The sequence below is a fragment of the Nyctibius grandis genome, chromosome 7, assembly GCF_013368605.1.
Source record: "Nyctibius grandis isolate bNycGra1 chromosome 7, bNycGra1.pri, whole genome shotgun sequence".
Taxonomy (NCBI): Eukaryota; Metazoa; Chordata; class Aves; order Nyctibiiformes; family Nyctibiidae; genus Nyctibius; species Nyctibius grandis.
The window spans coordinates 58,904,159-58,912,996 of record NC_090664.1 but is presented as its reverse complement, the minus strand read 5'-3'; the positions used below and the strand labels follow the sequence as shown (position 1 = coordinate 58,912,996).

The window sequence follows — 8,838 nt, the reverse complement described above, 5'->3', positions numbered from 1 at the left end:
GGAGACCGGGAACGACGAGCCGAGGGGTTTAGGGTTAAGAAAAGGGGGTTAAAAACACACCAAAAAAAAGAAAAATCGAAGATAAATTTTTTTTAAAAAAAATAATTACCGACAAAACGGACTCACGGCCGCCGAGAGGTCAAAGGCCAGAGGGTGAAGAGGAGCCGCTTCCCCGTCGGTGAGGTGAGAGCCACCGGCGAGGGCGATCGGTCCCCGACGGATACCGGAATATCCGCCCGCAGCGCGGTTCCCGCCGGGCCCGGGCGCGCGCCTTCCCCCCCCTCCATCATCCTCCTCTTGAGGTAACCGCGGCCTTTAGGCCTCTCCACACCGGGAAGCCCGAGGGGAGGCGCCTGGAGCGGGGCGAGGACTCCCCGCGCCTCGGGGGTGTCGTGGCGGGGGGGGTTTGGGCTGCGGAGAGGCCCGCTGGGTCCGGTGTCCCCAACCCCGCAAGCGATAGTGCTTCATGTACCTGTTGGATGTGGGGATTTGGGCAGCAGAGGGTGAATATCTTCTTAGGGGGGGGCGTGGGGTTGTATTTTTGTTTTATCAATGTGTTTAATAATGAGCGAGAGCGTGGGGGTTCTGTGCTCGGCACTGGGGAGGCCGCACCTCGAATCCTGGGTGCAGTTTTGGGCCCCTCACGACAAGAAAGACCTTGAGGTGCTGGAGCGAGTCCAGAGAAGGGCAACGGGGCTGGGGAAGGGTCTGGAGCACAAGTGTGATGGGGAGCGGCTGAGGGACCTGGGGGGGTTTAACCTGGAGAAAAGGAGGCTGAGGGGAGACCTTCTCGCTCTCTACAACTGCCTGAAAGGAGGGTGTAGCGAGGGGGGTCGGTCTCTTCTCCCAGGTCACAAGCGATGGGACGAGAGGAACCGGCCTCAAGTTGCCCCAGGGGAGGTTTAGATTGGAGATCAGGGACAATTTCTTCATGGAAAGGGTTGTCAAGCGCTGGCACAGGCTGCCCAGGGCAGTGGTGGAGTCCCCATCCCTGGGGGGATTTAAAAGCCGTGTAGATGTGGTGCTGAGGGCCATGGGTTAGTGGTGGCCTTGGCAGTGCTGGGGTAACGGTTGGACTCGATGATCTTAAAGGTCCTTCCCAACCCAAACGGTTCTGGGATTCTATGAAAAAGAACAAAGGTCAATTTCCTTGTTTGCAACGAGCAAGGTGCTGTGTTCTCCTCAGATGTGCAGAAGAAGGGACTACCTTACCCGCTTGGCAGCTGAGCGTGAAGCAGCAAGTGGTGTTTGTGGGAAGGGAGAGAAGATTGGGGTTGGGCTTTTGGGCAGAGGATCTGCTGAGGGCCTGGAGGAGCGACCGCTCTGCCTGCAGGAGGATTTGGGATCAAAACAGAGTGTTGACTGCTTAGGAAGCTGGGAGTCATCAGCCTGAGGTGTTGCTGTGCTGGAGGAGAACAAGGAGCAGAGAGGAAGGGAGGGAAAGTGTCTGAAAAAGGGATGTGGGAAGTTTCGGTGAGTCAAAGATGGTGGGATGGGACTAGAAGAGAAAAGAGGGTGAGATGAGGGAAAGAGTTAATCACCTCTGCTGCATAATCAGGAGAACATGCTTTATAGAGAAGGAGGAGGAGTGTGTGCGTAAAGGGAATGGCTGAGATGTGGAGTTAGCTGCTCTGCTCAGTGGGTTTGCTCGGCACGTCGGGAGGTACTCGCCGACCACTTCAGCACCAGAACTGCTCCGCTGCTTCGGTCCTGTGGGGACAGCACGGTGCTGCAAGTATCTTTTACTCTGGCTCATCACCCTGGTCTTTGAAGCTTGGTTAAAATTTAGGAGTCAGCTTCCTTCTATGAACATTTTTTGATTATTTTCTAATATAACGAGGAAGGAACTGTTTGAACCCTGAAGTGGTGTGGCTGTGGGTTTGTATTTGGGAGAATCCTGAGGACAGGACTACTGTGTACAACATTTCCAGAATGCAATGTCCACTTATTTTTCATCATTATTGAAAGACATGAAGTTTCCTTTTACGAGAGGGGCAAAGATGAGGCATGATCTCACTCTTTGTGAAACCTGTAGCTGTTACGACAGCGTGCTAGTGTGATAAATTTAGGATTACACGGGGCTGTTGTGTAATGCAGAAAGGAGATTAGCTGACTTGAATTCAGAAGAAAGGAAAACACCCTGGGATTTTTCACTGAATGTATGGCACGTAGAGCGCTGTGAGCCCCAGTCCTTCCACCAAAACAATTCTGCTCAGTATTGTCAGTTACAAAGCTTAACTTGATACAATGTGGTTTATTTTTCCCAACGTGATACAAATAGAACATCACAAAAGAGCAAAGCAGAATCAGGCTTTGTCTCAGGAGCATTAAAATAGTTTTTTAAGTGTCAGAGTCTCACTGATGAATGAATTTGTCAAGCTGTCTCTGAAGATGGCTGTGGAGTTATTCAATGTTATTTTAATTCAGTGGATTGCTAGGCCTGTCTGTCATCAGAGTTCATATAATTATGCATAGAAGAGGGTTTTTTTTCCTTCTCTGATGAGCAAAGAGTTTAAAAAAATAGAATAGGCACAGCTTGACGAACAATAATAGTTCTACCTGTCTGTAGCAAACGTAGTAGGTCATGAGTGGAAGGGGAGTAGCAGCACTGCAGCGACTTCAGCACATCTTGTGACCTGGGAATGCTCCTTCCTGCTCTCGCCGTGGCCGACTTTCTGTGGGGCTGCCAGACCTCCCGTGACTGCCTTCCCAGGGAGCCGCAGGCAGCTTTCTCCTGGTTTACAAAAGACTTTTTATATGGCAGCGCGGAGCCCTGGTGATGGGGAGCACGCTCCTGGGTGCTGTAGAGCAGGAGGAACCGCTGGCGCTTGGCCCGAGGGACTGAGTCTTGAGTATAGAACGAGATAGGTGTAGGCTGAGCTTTAGAGGCATTGCTCAGCCGTAATATCTTGTGTTATAATTCCTTCAAAACTTACACGGTGTGTTAAAGGGCGAGAAAGGAAGGTCTTAAGGAACACGAGGCAGCTCTGCGGTCGTGCAGCCCTCTGTTTCAAGATCTACAAGCTATTTTCACAACCAAAATATCAAAAAGAAGGTGGAGGAAAAGAGACTTAAAGATGGTTGTCTTCAAGTGAATCTTTTAATTTGTGCCCTCAGGTGAAGCCAGTCCTGGTGTCCTTTCTGCCTAACTGGGTTCCCTTGGGAAGAAAATAAAATTCTAGGGCTGCTGCCAGTAAAAGTGAGAGGTATTGAATGAGGAGGGGAGGAGGGTTGCATTTCTGCAGTTAAAAACTGAATTAATCTTGTGTGGAGCATTGTGATAAAGATGCCGTGGGAAGAATAGTTGGTTTGTTTTCCAAAGACAATGTCCGAGTCAGACTTTCAGACTTGTCTAACAGAGTAGTTTTGGGATTGTTGGGAAGAAAGAGCTTAGTGATTTGCCGATGCTGGGATTTTAATTGGTGATTATTAGAAAGGGAAATATTTAGCGCTGAGTGATGCTAGAGATGACAAAAACGCTCCAAATGGCCCCTCTGTAACCTAGAACCTGTTGAAAATCAATCCCATGCGAGCGAGTCACCTTACAGATGCTTGTGTTCCCTTCTCAGGGCGCTCTTCAAGCCTGAAAGATGTTGAAGTGGAGGCTTGTTTATAATGAAAACTGTTCTGATTAAAGGCTTGGTGATTTGTTTGGCATTTTTTTCTGAGGGAACAATGCAGGGAAATACCTGCTGAAGTTTCCTTCTTAAATTTTGCTTTATTTCATGCACTAAGTGGTCAGAGTTGTGTTCGTTGTCTGTGTTCATGTCTCCCTTATTTCTGTCAGCGTCAACATCCTGCCTGTGAGAGGATACCTGTTAATTAGGTGACAGACACAGCCAAAACTTCCAGCATTCGGGAGTTCAGAGTGAAAATACCACTGAAGCTCGAACATTTGGGAGCTGTAGAGAGGGTCTGTGTGGAAAAGGAAGGGTGTTTCCCCAGGGAGCCAAAGGTAGGCTTCTCTTTTTCTGCCAAACCCAGAAGTTTTAGAAACCCTTCGCTTGATAAAGGTACCCAACCAGTACACAGAAACCAAGTTCTCCTTCTGAAATGGGAAGACTATTGTTTTATATGTTTCCACAACATATTTTTCAGGAAAATGATAGTGCCTAATGCATAAACTTGGTTTGATCCAGCTCTAATTACAGTTAGTCAGGAAACTTCTGCCACTGATAGCTGGTCTTTGTTAGAGGGGTGTGTTTTTAATATGACTTTTTTAATACTCAAAAGCTATTTCTGAGTTGTTTTTTGGGGGGGAATTTTCTTCTAGGAGGCAAATGAGCCAGTATAAGCTGTGATCTTGGTAAAGCAGAAAAACAATCCTGCTGTTGCATCAACAGAGATCACCAGAGCGAGCTGCTGGACTAAATTGAAAGGATTTGTGGGAGCAGCGATGAAAACGGTGGCGATGCAAAGGGTGCTTGAAACCCCTGTGCTGGCAATGCAAATTCCAGGAGAAGGCAGGTACCTAACAGAGCTCTTCTGCCCTTCCTCCGTTACAGTCAGAGCCAGAACCGGTTTCTGCGTGCTGGAGGGGGCAGCACCTTTGTGTGGGGAAGTGGAGCAGCACACGGAAGCATTGACGTAGGTGTGGTTTACCTGGGAAGGGTGTCAGAAACCCGCTGCGTCTGCAGCACCCGGGACTGAAGTAGGGACCTAAACATGAGCAGTGGTGGAGAGGGCTGCTAAGTGAGCTACATTTCTTTCTGAGAAGTGTATTTGCCTGTTATCACAGAATCCCAGAATCAATGAGGTTGGAAGAGCCCTCTGGGATCATCGAGTCCAACCATTGCCCTGACACCACCATGGCAACTAGACCAGGGCACTAAGTGCCATGGCCAGGCTTTTCTTAAACCCCTCCAGAGATGGTGACTCCACCACCTCCCTGGGCAGCCCCTTCCAATGGCTAATGACCCTTGCTGAGAAGAAATGCTTCCTAATGTCCAACCTGACCCTCCCCTGGCCAAGCTTGAGGCTGTGTCCTCTTGTCCTGTCGCTGGTTGCCTGGGAGAAGAGGCCGACTCCCACTGCGCTCCAACCTCCCTTCAGGTAGTTGTAGACTGCACTAAGGTCACCTCTGAGCCTCCTCTTCTCCAGGCTAAACACCCCCAGCTCCCTCAGCCGTTCCTCGCAGGTCAGACCCTTCACCAGATCGTTAACCATTAATTCTGATTTGTGTCCTGACAGAGTTTAGAACCAGGAAGTGTGTCCTTTGCAGGGAAAGGAGCCCCAGCTATAGATAAAGAAACACAAAAGAAGTCAGGCTCGTTTCAGGTACCTATTTGATGAGGTAAATGAGTAATTGCAGCTGGAGAACTGTTGAGGGGAAGAAAGTGAATCTCAGATGGGTGTGTTGTGGTAATGAACGACTGCTAGAGGTACTTGTCAGTTACATTAACCTTGGCTTAGAAAAGCAGTGCTGGGTAGAAATCACACTCTTAAAGTACTAATTGCAAGTGTTGCTTTAATCACTCCTGCAATATGTGGGTTATTCAAACCCAGAGGTGTTTCCATTTTTCATTTGAAGAGTAGCAAGACCACGTAAGAAGCATTAAGACAGAAATCAAACCTGCCTAGCAGAGGCCATCAAGGGATACAAGAAATTACTCTGTGAATGTCCTGATAGTAAGAAGATGATGGAGGAAAGAACAGAGAGGAAAACTTCCTGCCCAGTGTCACTGGAACTGGCGTGTTCAGTATCTTTTGACTCTTGCTGAAGACCAAAGTCAGCTGGTGAGCAACTAACGCTAGCGAGAGGCTAGAAAAAAGACAGAGCAGGTTTGCAAGCGGTCGTTTATGTGAGATATTTTCATCTCTGTACTTAAAGTACAGACTAAAAAAAACCTTAAAAGCTTTAGTGGGCGTCTTTTGAGAAATGGAAAATAGATGATGTTTTGAAAGCCTTGTTTTAGAGAAGAGCAGTTTGTGTAGGTGAAGGAGTGGGAAGAAGAGAGGGGGGAGTTGTAGTCATCTTAAAATCCTGCAGCAAGTAGTCAAATGATTTGTAAGCACCCAAAGTGTTACAGGGAGCACGTAACAGGCAGTGCTTTTGCCACAGGTACTTCCCTGGCAAAGCGAGTTTATTTCTCTCTGGGATAAGATGTCAGGTCTGTTCTGGCTGTGGAAACAAAAGTTTCCGTATATCTGGATTCAGGAAGGTTTTGATTTTTGTCCTAATAAGATTCTCTGTTAGGTGAGGTTTAAAAAAAGAAAAGCTTAGGAAGGTTGATGGATACAAAACTGGATAAATAACCCTACTGAGAGTACCAGTAAAGGTCTCGTTACACCAGAAGGCTGTAATTGCTTGGGTATAATCCATGATTAAAGGAGCCTTTTCACCCGCACTGATAACCATCTCCTGTGGGGAAAGGAGGAAGGGAGGTTTTGTTTGGGTATATAAAGCAGAAAATAAAGTGCAGGTTATGATGTAATCCTTCCGTTCCACCCAGTGCTGGAAAAGCTTCACTGGGACACCCTGTGACTGCTTTTGGTATGATGCTGGACAAGTGACACGGACCAAGTGGAGAGGCTGTGAAGCAGAGCAGTGTGTCTCTGGAAAGGGTCGTCAGGGAGAGCTGTGTGCCCTGAGAAGGCTGAGGGGAGACACAAGGGATTTACTCTTCCAAGTCCTGCTGCTGAGGCTGTCCTGTTCTCCACACCCACTGAGAACAGCACAGAAGGAGCGGTTTAAATCGCAGGGAGGGACACAGGTAAAACGTTACAAAAAGTGATCTGAAGCTTAGCACTGGAGTACGTTGCTTGGGGTGGCTGTAGAGTCTCCAGCTAAACGCTTAAGAGCAAGTTGGATGAACATCAGTTGGGAATAATCTGGGCATAACTCATAATGCTCTGAGATGCATGGTGAATGGGGCAAAGTCCAGCTGGCGGCCGGTCACTAGTGGTGTCCCCCAGGGCTCAGTTCTGGGGCTGGTGCTGCTCAATATCTTTATAGATGATCTAGACGTAGGGATTGAGTGCACCCTCAGTACATTTGCAGATGGCACCAAGCTGGGTGGGAGTGTCGGTCTGCTGGAGGGTAGGAAGGGTCTGCAGAGGGATCTGGACAGGGTGGATAGATGGGCCGAGACCAACGGCGTGAGGTTCAACAAGAACAAGTGCCGGGTCTGACACTTGGGCCACACCAACCCCCTGCAGCGCTACAGGCTGGGGGAAGAGTGGTTAGAAAGAGCCCTGGGGGTGCTGATGGACAGGCGGCTGAACATGGACCAGCAGTGTGCCCAGGTGGCCAAGAAGGCCAATGGCATCCTGGCCTCTATCAGGACTAGTGTAGCCAGCCGGTGTGGGGAAGTGATCATCCCTCTGTACTGGGCACTGGTGAGGCCGCACCTTGAATCCTGTGTCCAGTTGTGGGCCCCGCACTTCAAGAGAGATGTTGAGGTGTTGGAGCGAGTGCAGAGGAGGGCGACCAAGGTGGGGAAGGGTCTGGAGGGTCTGACCTGTGAGGAACGGCTGAGGGAGCTGGGGGTGTTTAGCCTGGAGAAGAGGAGGCTCAGAGGTGACCTTAGTGCAGTCTACAACTACCTGAAGGGAGGTTGGAGTGCAGTGGGAGTCGGCCTCTTCTCCCAGGCAACCAGCGCTAGGACAAGAGGACACAGCCTCAAGCTTGGCCAGGGGAGGTTCAGGTTGGACATCAGGAAGCATTTCTTCTCAGCAAGGGTCATTAGCCATTGGAAGGGGCTGCCCAGGGAGGTGGTGGAGTCCCCATCTGTGGAGGGGTTTAAGAAAAGCCTGGACATGGCACTTAGTGCCCTGGTCTAGTTGCCGTGGTGGTGTCAGGGCAATGGTTGGACTCGATGATCCCAGAGGGCTCTTCCAACCTCATTGATTCTGTGATTCTGTGATTCTGAGAGGTGGATTTAATGGTAAAGCTCTGATATGTAATTACATGTGGGTGTTGCATCAGTCTTTGGGTATTTTGAGGAGAAAGGGATTCCCTGGCCGTTTGTCGTAAAGCAGCTACACTGATAAACAAAAAGCAGCGGATTATTCCAAAAGTGAGGACGTGAGATGCGTTGCTGGGTCAGACTGACGACCTGGTTGGGTTAGTATCTGGTTTCTGAGTGTGGACAGCATTTAGTGCAGGGGAGGAGTGTACAAACAAGGCAAGTATGTTGGATGCTGGTGGCCAGTGCAGGAGAAGTGGCTTGTGGCTGGGGGGCTTCTCCAGCCAGAGGAATGCCTCGGCTTTGCGCTGAATAACGCTTCACAGCTCGCTCTTCCAAAAATCTGTCTGCATGCTTTTTTTAGCCCACGTGACCTAGACAATGTCCTGGGGTAAAGATTTCCGCAGCTTAACTGTGTGTTTATTTTGAGCTGCTGCTTTGTAGTTTCGTTTGATGCTGAATTATTCCTGTACTGGAAGAGGCAGCCCTCCCCTGTTCAGTTTCCTCAGATCATCTCTGATTTTGAGAGAGATCCGTTGGATCCGCTTGCTGTGAAAATCTGTTCCAGATTGAAAAGCCTTCCCGTGGGTTTTTGTTTTATGGAAGCTGCTCCCTATCTTTGATCAACCTTGTCACAGCATCACAGAATCAATGAGGTTGGAAGAGCCCTCTGGGCTCATTGAGTCCAACCATTGCCCTGACACCACCATGGCAACTAGACCATGGCACTAAGTGCCATGTCCAGGCTTTTCTTAAACCCCTCCAGAGATGGGGACTCCACCACCTCCCTGGGCAGCCCCTTCCAATGGCTAATGATCCTTGCTGAGAAGAAATGCTTCCTAATGGCCAACCTGACCCTCCCCTGGCCAAGCTTGAGGCTGTGTCCTCTTGTCCTGTCGCTGGTTGCCTGGGAGAAGAGGCCAACTCCCAC

At 49.3% G+C, this 8,838-nt stretch overlaps 1 protein-coding gene across 1 annotated transcript in view; it reads left to right on the top strand.

The window, feature by feature from the left end:
* The window catches only part of SCAP (SREBF chaperone), a 55,323-nt gene continuing 46,485 nt past the window's right edge, over positions 1 to 8,838 (top strand). Inside the window, exon 1 of the mRNA XM_068404393.1 lies at positions 1 to 183. The gene's annotated coding sequence lies outside the window, so the exon portion shown is untranslated. The remainder of the gene's footprint in view (positions 184 to 8,838) is intronic.